The following is a 15588-nucleotide window of genomic DNA, read 5'->3' as shown; positions in this document are numbered from 1 at the left end:
GTTAGACTGTGATATACAATCCCACCGCGAGTGGGCTGTGATAAATAGTGACTGTTAATCAATTGTGGAGCATGCCAGCAATCATCTGTGGAAAGAAATAGAAAACAGAAGCAGGAGAAGATCTTACATCCATCCCCTTGAGTCTGTCCCAACATTCAATAAATCTGAACTGACTATTTATTGGTCGCTGGTCAGCATTCCAGTTTGAGCCCCACATTGCTTGAATCCTTTAAAGTTCCCAAATTTGATCAACCCACATACTGAATAATTGAGTTTCAGCTGTACTCAATGCTACAAAATTCCAAAGACTCACAATAAAATCATGGGAGGAATAGATTTGGAATGGAATTGCTGGCAGTGCTGCACCACAGTACTTCTGGTGAGTATTTCACAGTTCAGGAGTAGTTTGCACTGGCTTAGCTGAGCCTATGGGGGACATCGTTAAATGAGCTCCATCGGCTTTTGTGTCAATTGCTCAGCAAATGGAACTTGAACGGGGCTGCAGTCCACAATGGTTAAGGTCTCGACCCAAAACGTCACCCATTCCTTCTCTCCAGAGATGCTGCCCACACTGTGGCCAAGTTGGGCCGAAGGGCCTGTTTCCACATTGTATCACTCTGTGACTGCTGGCCTCAGTGAAAATGGTGCTACCCTTAAACTTTGGGTATGATCCTCCAGATAGCACGAACAACCTCTTAGCATCTACTCAGTCAAGCTTTCTTGGAACCTTATCATTGACATACAGTTGCTGGAACAATGAGTATAAAGATAATTAAAATGTTTTATGAGATAGTTAAACTTGATATAAACTAACAATGTTAGTTAAACTTGCTCGTGCAGATTCAGTTTTTGCAGTTTTATGCATGCAGATTACTGTATGCCAGTCTCTGAATGCATTCAAGAGAGAGCTAGATAGAGCTCTTAAGGATAGCGGAGCCAGGGGGTATGGGGAGAAGGCAGGAACGGGGTACTGATTGAAAATGATCAGCCATGATCACATTGAATGGTGGTGCTGGCTCGAAGGGCCGAATGGCCTAATCCTGCACCTATTGTCTATTGTCTATTGTAAGGATGAGCTGATAATGTCACAGTGAAGGAAATAGGCCATCCAGGACCTGCACAGGAAGAGGAAATAATCCTTCAGCTCCTCACAGAATCACACAAGGACTGGGCAAGGGCAAAGCTATAATCACTGAAATTTTAATGCCAACTCAAGGTGGTGAAGAAATAAAGAGAGTGAAAGAAATACTAGATGACAAGAAAAAAAAGAAAGGAGAGTTAAGTAGGATGTTTTTAAAGCCTGAAGAAAAAGAATCCTGGTTGTCATTTAACACTTGGCAAGTTGAGTTTCAGTAATTAACACAGCCGTGAGGGGGAGGGGAAGAACAATGGAGGACCCGGCGTGGGGGGACCACCGTGAGGGAGGAGGGGGGAGAACAATGGGCAATGGGAGGGTGGGACGAAGGAGAATGGGGATCCGGCATGGGGGAACTGTTGGGGGGGGGACAAAAGGGGGAGACGGGGTGCTTTGTAACATTGTCAGTGCTGTAGGTGGCTGATATTTGATTACATTTCATATGCAAGCAAATAATCTCACTCAGTTACATGTGACAATAAAGTATTCCTATTCCAATTCTAATTTTGTTAATAAGGCACTTAGAAATTGGCCGTTTTGTTTGTTGTGGTGGTTTGTTCTATGTTTACTGCACTTCATTCTGCTCAATGCATTTCGATGACAAGAGAGAATGTAAAATGACATTTTAATTGTTAACAGAGATAAAGTACATCTTCAACAATTTCTTTCAGCTTTCCATTTGACCTCATCTGAAGTTATTGTATCATTGAAACGCGAATAATAGGTGTTATCATTGGATTTACCATTATTTCAATTACAAATTATATTTCTAATGCACTGTACTGGTTATTATTGTGATAAACCCTCTTATTTTCATGTAATGTAATACAAACGTAACATATTGGAAAGAGATGTTTATTACTAACTAGACCAAATGGACCCGTTGGGCCCATTCCTCGTAGAGGGGGGACAGGGAAGGGGAGAGGGTGCCACTCACCTCAGCCCCATGGCACCAGCGCTGCAGCCAGAGCAAGCCGTGGACCCAAAGTCTCTCCTGTATTGGTCGAGCACCTCACTCAATCCCCCCCCCACTCACCCACTCCATCCTCCCCCTACCCCACCCCCCCATTCCCTCCTCCCCTACCCCACCCCCACTCCCTCCTCCCCTCCCCCCACCCATGCTCTCCATCTCCCCCCCACCCCTACCCTCCCCTACACTCTCCCTCCCCTCCCCCCACACCCACCCCTATCCACTCACCCCACTCCCCCCTCCACTGCCCCCCTCACCCCCACCAACCCCCAATTTCCCCCCACCCCACCACAACCCCCCCATCCCTCCCACCCCCCCAACCCCAACCACCCTCTCACCCCAACCCCAACCCTCCCCTCCCCTCCCCCTCACCCCAATCCCTCCCCACCCCTCCAATGGTTATCTGGGGGGGGGGGGGGGGGAGCGCATTTATTAAAGTTTATAAGGTAAATAGTTTTTAAAAAGTAACAAAAGTGGGTTTATTCCATCTACGGGGGAAATGGTGAGTAAGATGGCCCTAAAATTTGACAACATTGAAAAAATCATCCACGCATTCATTTCCTCCCGCCTAGACTACTGCAACTCCCTATACACTGGGATCAGCCAATCATCCCTGTCCCGCCTACAATTGGTCCAAAACGCCACAGCGGGTACCCGTAAAAGGGACCACATCACCCCGATTCTGGTCTCTCTCCACTGGCTCCCAGTACAGTACAGAATCAAGTTCAAGCTCCTCCTATTCACATACAAAGCCCTAAACGGGCTTGCCCCCCCACTATATCAAAAATCTTCTAACCCACCATTCTATCTCCAGGTCCCTCAGGTCTGCCGACTTGGGGCTACTGACTATCCCGCGGTCTAGGCTTAAGCTCAGGGGTGACCGCGCTTTTGCGGTTGCAGCTCCTAGACTGTGGAACAACATCCCTCTCTCCGTCAGAACTGCCCCCGCCATCGACTCCTTTAAGTCCAGGCTCAAAACCTATTTTTACTCCCTAGCGTTTGAGGCCCTCTGAGGGGGCGTTGTGAACTGTTTATGTATGTGCTGTTATGTTTGTGTACCATTGTATGTTCGTTCTTAGTACCTGAACTGATGTACAGCACTTTGGTCAATGTGGGTTGTTTTTAAATGTGCTATACAAATAAAATTGACTTGACTTGACTAAAATTGTCACGCTATCTTGTACCGTTTTAGTTGTGTGAAGCCCCAAACTATTTTCATGCAGAAACGACCAGAGAGTTTTAGGAACATATAGATAGCTGTTGAGTTAGAATATGGTAAATATTGACAATACACTATGATGTAGTTTATACTAGCATTGCCATTTTATTGCTTGGGTTATAGAAACCTACAGCATTTATCTCACTACATTTTCACAGTTGTTAATGTGATGCTCTGGATTCAGCTCAGAATTCAGGGCCAAGTTAGACTTGTGTTTGCTTCTATGTTCAGTTTTACTAATCTAAGCTCTTGCTTAGACTGTCATTAACATGTGCCAAACATTCTCCTTAATTAGTTGCAGTTTATCCATTCTCCCTTAAAGATGCAGTGATAACATTGGATGTATCAGTGTTTCGATGTGAGCAACATGAGACATCAACTACGTATGAGTGTAAGTTTTGTTGCCTTCCATCACAGTGAGGGGGTGTTTGGAGTCACTGTGATGGATGTTTGTGTTGGGGTCGTGTGTCCTGTGTTCTTTTCTTTTTTGTTGTGTTCTGTGACTGCTGGAAATATAATTTTGTTCGGTACCTCGGTACCGAATGACAATAAAGTTCTGTATTATTATCTGTGTTCTTAGTGTTTATCAAGTCAAACAGAGTTAGAAAACCAATGAAACATTTCCAAGAACATTACATCACACACACGCACATGCATACATTTTTAAAATGAATAATTATGTAATAATGGTTTTAAACTTCCAGGTATGAACCCTAATATCTTTTATGGCTTCAGTACCGCATGATTGAACTGTCGATATTCAAAAAAATAGGAACATTTTGTGCATATTACTTTTACATCAATCTCACCTAAAATTGCCTCATAAACTGTCAGCTCAAAACAAACTTCAAGCCCTGGGGAGAGAGGACTCATCTAAGAAAGGTGGCGGGTGAGGTGCAGTGGGGATTGTAGTGTGAGAAGACATTAAGCTTGAGCAAAAACAGACACATATTATCGATCATTAATAATGTTCTGAAAGATACATTAAAAAAAACACAAACACAAAACAGCATAAGGAAGATATTGTTTCCCAAACAACATTCAAGATCTTTGGTATTATTCTTCCTTTCTAACTCAAACATATCATTAGCTTAATAAAAGCTATTTTGAGACCTGCAGTAGATGATTAGATTCTTCCTACATAAATTAGACGGTGTTGAAACTACATCTGGGTGCTCTGTGCAGTAATTATTTTGGGAATCTTTAAATTGCCTCTGTTTTCTTTGAGGGAAGTTGATAGAACACTGGCGCAATATTGATTGTGCAGTAACGATAAATTTCAGAAATTCAGACAACTAGAAGAAGGATAAATGATTGGTTTGAGAAATTAAATCAACAAAGTAAGAGAAATTCACAAAAAAACGAATGAACGTTTCTTATTTCTCCTCCTTTGCCAATGCAAAGGTGCTTAAGTGAGAACATCTCCTGATATCATGTAGGCACCTTGGTTGAAAGACATCTTGTTCATGAGAGAGCAAGAACTGAATCAATTTGTTGTAAATTGACATGATTGCTGAATGTTGTGGTTAACAGCTCCAACCATCGATGGTAATTTAGGCAATTTATCAGCAACTCATTGAAGCTGCCTTTCTAGCATAATATCAAATACTCAAAGCTCCAGCCATCTCCTGTGGGTGGACTGCACTTCTTCCCATTGCAAGAGGAACATTTGCTTATTTGCCCAACACACCACTTTCAAAGAAAAGGCCAGATAGACGAACAGTTCACTCATGAAAACCTTTTATGTGGAGATGAACTGACTTCATTTGATTTTGTATACAATATATTTCCTTGCGAGCTTTTCTGGATAGACATCAGGAACAGATATATCAGCTGATATAATGCTCTCCCCATGGTCTCAAATTTTCCCCATCCTTGGCCTTCTCCTCATGCTAGTCAGTTAATCAGCTCTAACAACAGTTTCCCCTCAGTCAGTTTAGTTAACTCAACACATGGAGAAGTCAAATGGTGGATTTTTGTTACCTCTTTGACTGAATGACGTATAACCCAATAGAACAAACAGGGATCTTAACAGATTTCCTTAAAATATATGTAACACTAAGTTATTTGACAGACTAAGTACTGGGCACAGTTTCAGATAGAAAAGATAATTATGTGTTATGGACACACAAAACATACAAAAAGAGTTAACATAATATGTACAATGGCAGCAAAGAATGCAGATACATACCACTGCAAATCGAGATCATTCTTGAATCATTTGACGTTCTGTACTCTCAGAATGAGGACCATCTTCGATCAGCTGCAACCAGAATGTTTAAGAGTAAATCTTGTGCTGATATAATGCAATTCATCTCTTCCACAGTCATCGGCATGTTTTTGATGGGCAGGATTTCTACTTTCTTTAAAGCACTGGTGCTCACTTTTTATCTGACACCCTTCTCTGCAAGAGACTCGCCAGCATCTAAGGACTGCCTGGCGTGGGTTAACACTTGTTAAATTACGACAAGTTAGACTCTGCTTTTCTAATCCATTTCTTGAATTTGAGATCTAGATTCTTTTTCCCTACAGCACATGGTGCCTAGTATTTTATTTATTCTGCCCTTTGTGTGGTTGGCTGCTTTCAGCTTGTACATGGAACCATGAGATTAGACTACGTGTCGCTTTTGATTGAGAATCCATTTAGCATTTGAATGTTTACTGTCAATCAGATTAACAGAAGTGTGTTAAAGCTAACCTTAGCAGACCAAAGAGAGAGAGAGACAGAGACAGGAGGAAGGTATTAGGGATAGGAAATAACATCAGACAAATCTTCCTGCAAAGTGCTTTCTGGATCAGTTACAATCTCAGTTATCTAAAAAATATCACATGCAAAACTATCATTAGATATAAATGTTGGGGTTGTGGGGGTGGGGAACTGCTCCAAAACAATGCATTGATACCTTTCTGTTGCCCGAGAAGAGTTTTAAAAACAATATATATTTGAATTTTGTGGCATGTTTCCTTTTGGGGTTAATAGCTGCCATAGCAACAATCAGAGCAGCAGCTGCTGATATATAAAAATGTTGACTGTGATCCAACCAACTGCTTTGTGTATCTGAGACATTTGTTAAAGGATGGGGTAAAAATACAGTACCTTTTTGTATATTGACAGTGTTGCTATGGTTATTGTTCTGATAACATTAGGTACTCTCTAGTATTAAAAGCTCCTTATGCATGCAAGCAACCCCCTCTCTTGGTGTTAGAAATGTTGTCAGGAATAATATATTCTAATCAAACGGTTCATGGTTCAGACTTTAAGCTCGCTAACTAAAAGAAAAAAAAGTTTGTCAACCTATTGAATTGTTCCTCGTCAATTTTCTATGTGCTGGTTATTAGCTCCTTTGTAAAATGTGGCAGCAACCTTGGCTGAAGACTTTAGTTGCATTCATTGCAAGAGTGTGACATGTTGTGAGTTACAGTCTGCAAAGAGAGGGGAAGGTGTTGAATCAATACTGTTATTAATCTAACGGATCTTTCTTCACCCAGAATGTCGAAGCTACAGCACAGAACCAGGCCATTTGGCCAGCTAGATCACCGTGATGTTTTATGCTCCATGTCCCTCCTCTATCTAGTCAACCATTTCATTTAGATAGACACAAAAAGCTAGAGTAACTCAATGGGTCAGACAGCATCTCTGGAGAAAAGGAAATAGATGACTTTTTGGGTCGAGAAGAGATGTCTGAAGAAGGGTCTCTACCCAAAACATCACCTATTCCTTTTCTTCAGAGATGCTGCCTGACCTGCTGAGTTACACCAGCTTTTTGGGACTAACTCTGAGGAGTCAGCTATCGACTCCAGCCCAATGTCCCATTGTTACTTGTGTTCAATTAAATTATCTGGAGAGTGCAGTGACTATGAACATCTGCAATGCCCCTGAAGGCAATGGAAGGGAGCCAAACAGAATGAAACCATTTCCAAAACTTGACAGCGTATATATATAAAACAAAGAATCAGAGGAACAGCTTTGTTTCTCCTGTTCTAATCTCGGCACTGAATTTACAAAGTCCAAACTGATTTATGCTTTTCTTTGTACTCAAGACACTTGCTTTTGGCCATTCTCTTCTCTCCATATTATTTCTAAATGTTCCAAGATGGATGTCATATAAAACAGTTTTATCTTTTAATACAATTTTTCTGAACTATTAAGCAATGATGTTGAAAGCTCTCTGCTTTAAAACTTAGTTACCGATAGACCATTCAACAGTGCCTTCACCAGTTAGCCATTTTGGGTTCCATATTGGGGAAGAGTTTAGTTTATTTAGTTTAGTTTAGAGATACAGCGCGGAAACAAGACCTTCGGCCCACCGAGTCCGCACAGGCCAGCAATCCTCGCACGTTAACACTATCCTACACACACTAGGGACAATGTACACATACACCAAGCCAATTAACCTACTTACCTGAATGTCTTTGGAGTGTGGGAGGAAACCGATGATCTTAGAGAAAACCCACGTGATTACGGGGAGAACATACAAACTCCATACAGACAGAACCCGTAGTCGGGACCGAACCCGAACCCTGCAAGCGCTGTAAGGTAGCAACTCTACCACTGCGCCACCATGGCCACCCACTCTTTTAGTTTAAACTAAACTAAAAGAGTTATGGCAGCATTACTGGCATTCTAATACAGACAGAAGTTCAAATCCAACCATGACAGTCAGTAAACTGCAAGTAGGGGGAGGCTACTTGGTTTTTCAAGCCTCCTCAATCATTTAATAAGATCATAGCACGTCATCTGTAACCTCAGCTCCATGTGCCGATCAAACTCTAATTATCTTTTTTTCCCCTTACCTTTCAGGAATATATCAACTTCTGTTTAAAAATATTCAAAGACTGCTTCCACCGCCCCTTGAAGAAAGGATTTCCAACTTTCCACCCATATCCCTCACCCTAGCTTTTCCAGCAGTTGATTAGTACGGGTGTCAGAGGTTCTGGGAAGAAGGCAGGAGAATGGGGTTAGGAAGGAGAGATAGATCAGCCATGATTGAATGTCGGAGTAGACTTGATGGGCCAAATGGCCTAATTCTGCTCCAATCACTTATGATATTACTCTTTACTCCATCAGTTTGAATAAGGGACCTGACCCAAATCATTGTCCGTTCTCTCCACAGATGCTGTCTGATCCTTCAGCACTTTGTTACTTTGTCCAGAAAAGGTCTTCTTTCTCTCTCAGATGCGCAGGCCCATATTGTTCAACAGCAATCCCAAGTTCTTGACTGTCCCGCAGAAAACGTATTCCGCACGGTTGCTCGATTAAGACCACACAGGTCCTTATGTTTCAATTAATTTGTCCCTCAATCTTTGAAATGTAATTAATTGAATGCATTTGGAATAAAAAGCCTATATTAGGCTGTCCATGCACTGAACTGTGGTGAGAGCCCAACTTTATCACTAATGAACTTTAGGTAAATGTATGTGGTTAAGACTATCTTAGCATCTGTTTGGGCATATTCTTCACACATTCTTCATGGGCATTTGGTGTTCAAAGCATTCTCATGCTCCACACATTGCAAAATCCTGGCAATAACTCCAGTCCCTGAAAACACCTACAGAGTATGAATCATGGCCCTCAGGAGAAGAGATAAAGCACGGACTGACTCAAATTGCTTGCAGTTTTAGTTTAGAAATTGCTATTTATATTTACTGCAATTTTTAAATGTATGAAAGGGTTCATGAGAATTGGTTTTCTACACCTCTTTATTTCCTTTTGCTAATAAAATGAATGGGCCTGTAGGTCTTGTGCCAAGGTTTCACGTCCATTGGTTTGATTGTATATGCCTAGATAATTTGTGGTAGTCTGTAGTCCACCATGAGAAATCCAGGAGTTACGCACAGCAGTTTCAAGAGTGATGATCAGTTGAGCAGAATTTACGGACTTCCATCTTTGCTTAGTTGTCCTATGTTTCTGCAATGATTATGTCGGTAAAGTTGGTAGTTCCAAGACAGTCTGCCAACTTCTAACCACAATATCTTGGCCATTTTACATACATTAAAATATATCATATCAATATTATTTCATTGAGTTTTGATGATGGAGTTAATTTCTGAATTGCGTGTTCCTCGAGTGTCATTTTCAAACATACTGGAGCAATATAGAAACATAGAAAATAGGTGCAGGAGTAGGCCATTCTGCCGTTCGAGCCAGCACCGCCATTCTATATAATCATGGCTGATCATCCAAAATCAGTACCCTGTTCCGGCTTTCTCCCCATATCCCTTGATTCCCTTACCCCTAGGAGCTAAATCTACCTCTCTCTTGAAAACATCCAGTGAATTGTCCTCCACTGCCTTCAGTGGCAGAGAATTCCACAGATTCACAACTCTCTGGGTGAAAAGGTTTTCCTCATCTCAGTCCTCAATGGCCTACCCCTCATTCTTAAACTGTGACCCCTGGTTCTGGACTCCCACAACATCAGGAACATTTTTCCTGCATCTAGCCTGTCCAATCCCTTAAGAGTTTTATATGTTTCCATAAGATCCCACTCATCCTTCTAAATTCCAGTGAATATAAGCCCAGTCGATCCATTCAATATTAATTCATTGGGTTTTGATGATGGAGTTAATTTCTGAGTTGTGTGTCCCTCGAGGGACGTTGTCAAAGATACTGGAGCAGTAAATAACTCCAAGCTGATGTTTGCTCTCATTGAAATGTGAATGATGAGTTGTCTGTGAGTGATGAATGACTTCCTGCAGTGGTTTGGATACAGAATAAACAATGGGCAAATCGAAAATTTAGAAGTAAGTCATTGAAGGGTTACATCAAAAAGCACTGTCATTCAAAGAGACCTCCCACGTCAGCAATCTGCTCTGTAATAAGAACTGTGCTCCTTCTCTAATGCTCAGGGAGGGCAATGTTCAATGACATTTGTGTGTGCCATATGGGTTTCCACCTTGTGTTGCTCGAAAAAGCTCAGGATTAAATCAAATCCAGTTAGGTCAGGTCAAGGTCATTGTCGTGCATACCTAAGTTGAGGTATAATGAAAATCGTGCTTGCAGCAGACTCACAGGCACACGGACTCAGATCACACAGAAACATTAACTGTACATAAATTCAACACATAAGTCGTACAAGCCAGTGAAAAAACTGTGCAAAAAAAACAAATTAGAAAACACGTTTTTTTTCTAGAAAACAAGAAGGCCCCCGATAGATGCGCCTGCAGAGGTGGATGAAGAAAGACCGAGCAGACCGCCGCAGAGGAAGAGCTGGGGGGCTTGGCCTGGTTCGCTGCCGTGAAGGAAGACCCAGCAAGCAGCTGCCTGCAGGGGGAGAGATTGGAAGCTGCCGAGCTCGGCCCCGAACCCCGGAGAGCTGAGGAGGAGGGAGCCGCTAGCCGGTAGGAGAGGGACCAGGGTATTGCCTCCAGTGCCTTCAAGGTCGGCTGCAGGAGGCATCCCCGGGACACAAAGGCGGTCAGGCGAGGAGAGGTACATCGGTTCTGTTGTGATATTACAGGGACTACTTTGTTGTATCACAAGGACTACTTTGTTTGCCTGTGTAGTAACGTCTATATAAGAGAATGAGTGGATTAGGTAGTCACTCTGGTTCCAGGTGGCCGTGGAATAAACAGCCTGGATTTAAGCTCCAGCATTATAACCTTTTAAACACGTGTACTTGTGGTTCGTCCAGGGTCATAACAAAGGTATAACAGATACTGGACCACGAAGTACAACAGGTTCAAGGGCAGTGGACTGGGGCCTACCCGGATCTGAACCTGCTCCAGTACATCGAGCACTTGGACTAGACTTGGGACTTTAGACTAAATGGCACCGAAATATGGCAAGTCGTGCTTGTGCGAACTGCAAACAGAATTTCACTGTGCAGTGCATAGGTGATAATAAAGAATCATTGTGTCATTGAGGTTCATGATAGTGCGAGAAGAGGTCTGTGGAGTTTTGTTGTGAGATAGGATTATGGTTTGTTTAGGCCTTTGAGCTTGGGCAGAGGTTATCAACAGTTATTCAAGAACTTGATGGTTGGAGGAAACTCTTATTTGTCCATCTGTTGCTGCCGCTCCTCTGGCTGCAAAATTACAGCTTTAAAAGGTCAGAATGTGCGTAGACAGTTGTACCGCAAGCTGCCTGCAAAAGGTTGCCTCTCTCCAGCACCATTATATAAAATCCCTGTTGATAACTTCTGCCCATGCTCAAAGGCAATGCATGAAGTGGCCAACATGTGCCTCAGTTGGTGCAGTTTCTTCCGTTTATTGCTTTGTTTAGCCAGTACGGTGTATTCCTTGTGCACCTCTCTGTTTGATTGAACCCGGGTCTCTGGCGCTGTGAGGCTGCAGTTCAATCAGCTGTGCTACTGTGCTGCTGAGAGTGAAATGAATCAGGAATAAGATATACACAAAAAGCTGGAGTAACTCAGTGGGACAGGCAGCATCTCTGGAGAGAAGGAATGGGTAAAGTTTCAGGTCAAGACCCTTCTTCGGACTAGTCAGGGGATATAGACAGTGACGTGGAGAGATAAAGAACAATGAATGAAAGATATGCAAAAAAGTAACATTGATAAAGGAAACAGGCCATTGTTAGCTGTTTGTTAGGTGAAAATGAGAAGCAGGTGTAACTTGGGTGGGGGAGGGATAGAGATAGAGGGAATGCCAGGTTTACTTGAAGTTTGAGAAATCAATATTCATACCACTGGGCTGCAAGCTGCCCAAGCGAAATATGAGATGCTGTTCTTCCAATTTGTGTTTAGTCTCACTCTGACAGTGGAGGAGACCTAGGACAGAAAGGTCAGTGTGGGAATGGGAAGCAGAATTGAAGTATTTAGCAATGGAGAGATCAGGTAGGTCCAGGCGGACTGAGTGATGGTGAGCAACCCGAAGATCAGGTAGGTAACCCTTCCGCCCTTGCACAGCTAATCATTTGCATTTCTAATGGGGCAGAGAGAACAAGTTCAAAACTTGTATAGAAAATGAACTTTGAAAGAGCAGTAGTACAGACACATTGGTGAAACAGTTGAGCACCTGGGATTCTACACAACAATGCTGAAAAGTGAGAGTTAATACAGGCTGAACACGATAATTTTAAAAACTCAAATACAGAAATAGAGAAGATTCAGCATCTTTGTGTGTAAAGCATTTGAAAGGACCAGGGGATAAATCAATTAATAAAGGTATCTCCCAGCATTTCTAACTAGAGTCATGGACCAAGAAATTCATTTGCACAACTCAAAACAGAGCAATTTTCATGGTATCTCAGCCCCAGGGTAAAATTCAACACCTCACCTTTTTGGGATGATAGTCAATCTTCCCAGCTTGATTATAATGGCTTTAAACTTCCCAAGTAACATCAATAGCGGTGTATTTTGCAAAATCTGTCTCCAGATTTTCAACCTCACTCAAACAATAAACCTCACTCAATGGTTCCCGTGAAACCATTCTCTATAACAACCAAGATACAAACTGTAATCTTTGCCTTCCCTGAGACCTGTGACCTCCTCCATCCCCAAAACTACCTGACATGTCACGACTACTCTGGAATTCAGGAGCAAAGTCACTTTCTGGTTCCTGGCCTGAGGATCAATGCCTACCTTTCAGCTTGCTGCTGAATGCTCCATTTCAAAGGATCATTGTCAAGCAGACACAATTGACTTTCCCACAGTGGTGGATAGAATGAGCACAAACATTTACCTACAATGCAGGTTTCTCTGATGTAGGCATCGATCACCTGTATTTATTTCCTTCTCTTGATCTTGTTGACAAGCTCCTGCCAGGAGCACCTGGATGTTACTATGGAGAGTCTTTGTGGCCTCTCACAATATAAACATGCCTCATGTTGGTGCTATTCTTCTCCAGCCGAACAGTTGCCACTATCTCCTACATTGTATCATTGCAGCTTCTTGTCCTTCACTGGAAGAGTGTTGTTTGCATTGTGTTATGTCCTTCAGGAGCACCACGAAATACATCAGCACAGATAAATGCTGAAAGATGCAACGGATCAATGGAGAACATTGCTCTGAAACTAACCAAGTGTGGCTTCATGCAGAGGAATATGAACATATGTAGCAATGTTTTGGGAATAAGAAAGATCTTGCCCTTTATGCAATTTTCACAAACATTGTAATTAATGATGTCCCTGAACTTTGTTTTAACAAGTAAAACCATTTCTGGTTGAGAGAAAGTTGTGTTAAAACTATTTTAAAACTGTTTAACTCTTGCTGGAGTACACTGTAGATATAATTCCAGGCTTCAGCATTTAGAAAAGACAATAGATTTTGAGAATCTACAGGAGAGATTTTGTGATGCAGGATAGCATGATTGAAAAGAATTTTCTCTCCACAGAGAAGAGAAGGCTTGGAGGATATGTGGCAGAGCTGATCAAAACAGTAAAGTGCTTTAGATAAAGTAAATAAAGGGAAACTATTTCCATTTCGGGTAGTCAAAGAAACCAAAAGAAATAGGTTTAAGGTGATTGGCAAAAAAACAGACATAAGGGAGTTTCCTGTCTCCAGAATGGATAGTCTGCATTTAGAACGTACTGCATGACAGGATGCAGTAAATAGAGTCAATAGCAGCCTTTAAACAGAAAGAGATGCATACCTGAAGGAGACAAAAGTTTGGGAATAGGATGAATGGAAATAGATTGCACTTTGAAAAAAAACCAACACAGACTGGATGAGTTGAATGATCTGCTGTTAACCAATAAGATTCTCTGCTTCTCATTATCCATTATTTTACAGTTATTGAACAACAAAATATGATGGGCAGCGGTAGAATTGCTGCATTACAGCGCTAGAATTGATGCATTACAGCGCTAGAATTGCTGCATTACAGCGCCAGAGACCCAGGTTCGATCCTGACTATGGGTGCTGTCTGTACAGAGTTTGTACATTCTCTCTGTGACTGCGTGGGTTTTCTTTGGGTGCCCTAGTTTCCTCCCACACTCCAAAGACCTACAGGTTTGTAGGTTAATTGGCTTCGGTATAAAATATAAAATTGTTTCCAGTGTGTAGGATGGTGTTAATGTACAGCGTGATTGCTGGTCAGTGCAGAATTGATGGGCCAAAGGGCCTGTTTTCCCGCTGTATCTCTGAAGTCTAAATCCACAAGATATGGAGCCAAGGCCAGGAGAATATCCTTCAGTGGGTGAAATGCATTCATCGTTTATCATAATTAAATTTTATGCTCTTGTGCTTAACTCGTTCTCCTGTAAACATGTCATCTCTGCAAGTTACAGAAAATGGTCCGACCATTTACACCCATACATTAAACTTGAACAACCTGATATATCCGTGCCATCTCTTTGAAAGAGCTTTCTGACTGGTTTCAACCCTCGATTACACTTGTCTTCTCCAATTCCTCCCTTGCAGCTTCCAAAGTACATTACAAGACATTTAGTCAGCAAATTCATTGACTGCTGTAAATTGCCTCTAGTTTAGTTTTGTACAGAGATTGAGCATGGAAAGAGGCGCTTGGGCCTACTGAGTTGACACCGGCAATTGATCACATGCTCGCACTAATTCTATCTTATCCCACATTCTCATCCATTCCTTACACATTAGCGGCAATTTTATGTAGGCCAATTAACCTATAAACTCACATGTGGGTGGAAACCTGGGCATCTGGCCAAAACACAGGCATCACAGGGAGAATGTGCAAACTCCACACTGACAGGATCAGACAGGTCAGGATCGAACCCTGCTCTCTGATGCTGGGGCAGCAGCTTCTCTGTCCGCACTGCGCCACCCATAATGCCGAGGTGAGTGGTAGAATTTGTGATAGTTGACAGGAATGTGGGGAAAAAAACGTGATTATTGTTAGAAGAGTGTAAACTCTTGATAGCTGTATGGACGGTGAGCTGAAAGGCCTGTTTACATGCTGTACAACTCTATAACTATAGGATGGCATGGTGCACAGCGGTAGAGTTGCTGCCTTACAGTGCTTGCAGGTGTAAGGCAGCAAGCCGGGTTCGATCCCGACTATGGGTGCTGTCTGTGCGGAGTTTGTACGTTCTCCCCGTGATCTTCAGTTTTCTCCTACACTCCAAAGACGTACAGGTTTGTAGGTTGATTGGTTTAGTATAAGTGTAAATTGTCCCTAGTGTGTGTAGCATAGTGCTAGTATGCGGGGATTTCTGATCGGTGGGCCGAAGGGCCTGTTTCCGCACTGTGTCTCTAAACTAAACTAAACTCCAAACCATTGACTCATCCAAAAAACAATAATAGCAATAGATTAAGTGGAGAGATAAAACGGGTAAAATATTTATTTACAATTTCATGCAATCACAGACCTACATAAAGAGGCAGAGGTATTTTG

General features: G+C 42.2%; 1 protein-coding gene across 3 annotated transcripts in view; it reads right to left on the bottom strand.

The window, feature by feature from the left end:
- Positions 1 to 15588, bottom strand: part of lingo2 (leucine rich repeat and Ig domain containing 2) — a 535791-nt gene that overhangs the window by 276436 nt on the left and 243767 nt on the right. For 2 of the 3 annotated variants that reach the window (XM_078394985.1, XM_078394980.1), the window contains exon 2: positions 5516 to 5587. The exons of the other annotated variant lie outside the window; for it this stretch is intronic. The gene's annotated coding sequence lies outside the window, so the exon portion shown is untranslated. The remainder of the gene's footprint in view (positions 1 to 5515; positions 5588 to 15588) is intronic. 3 annotated transcript variants of the gene reach the window in all.

Source organism: Rhinoraja longicauda, chromosome 3 (genome assembly GCF_053455715.1).
Source record: "Rhinoraja longicauda isolate Sanriku21f chromosome 3, sRhiLon1.1, whole genome shotgun sequence".
NCBI lineage: Eukaryota > Metazoa > Chordata > Chondrichthyes > Rajiformes > Arhynchobatidae > Rhinoraja > Rhinoraja longicauda.
The sequence above is the reverse complement of the archived record's forward strand: the minus strand, read 5'-3'. Positions and strand labels throughout refer to the sequence as shown.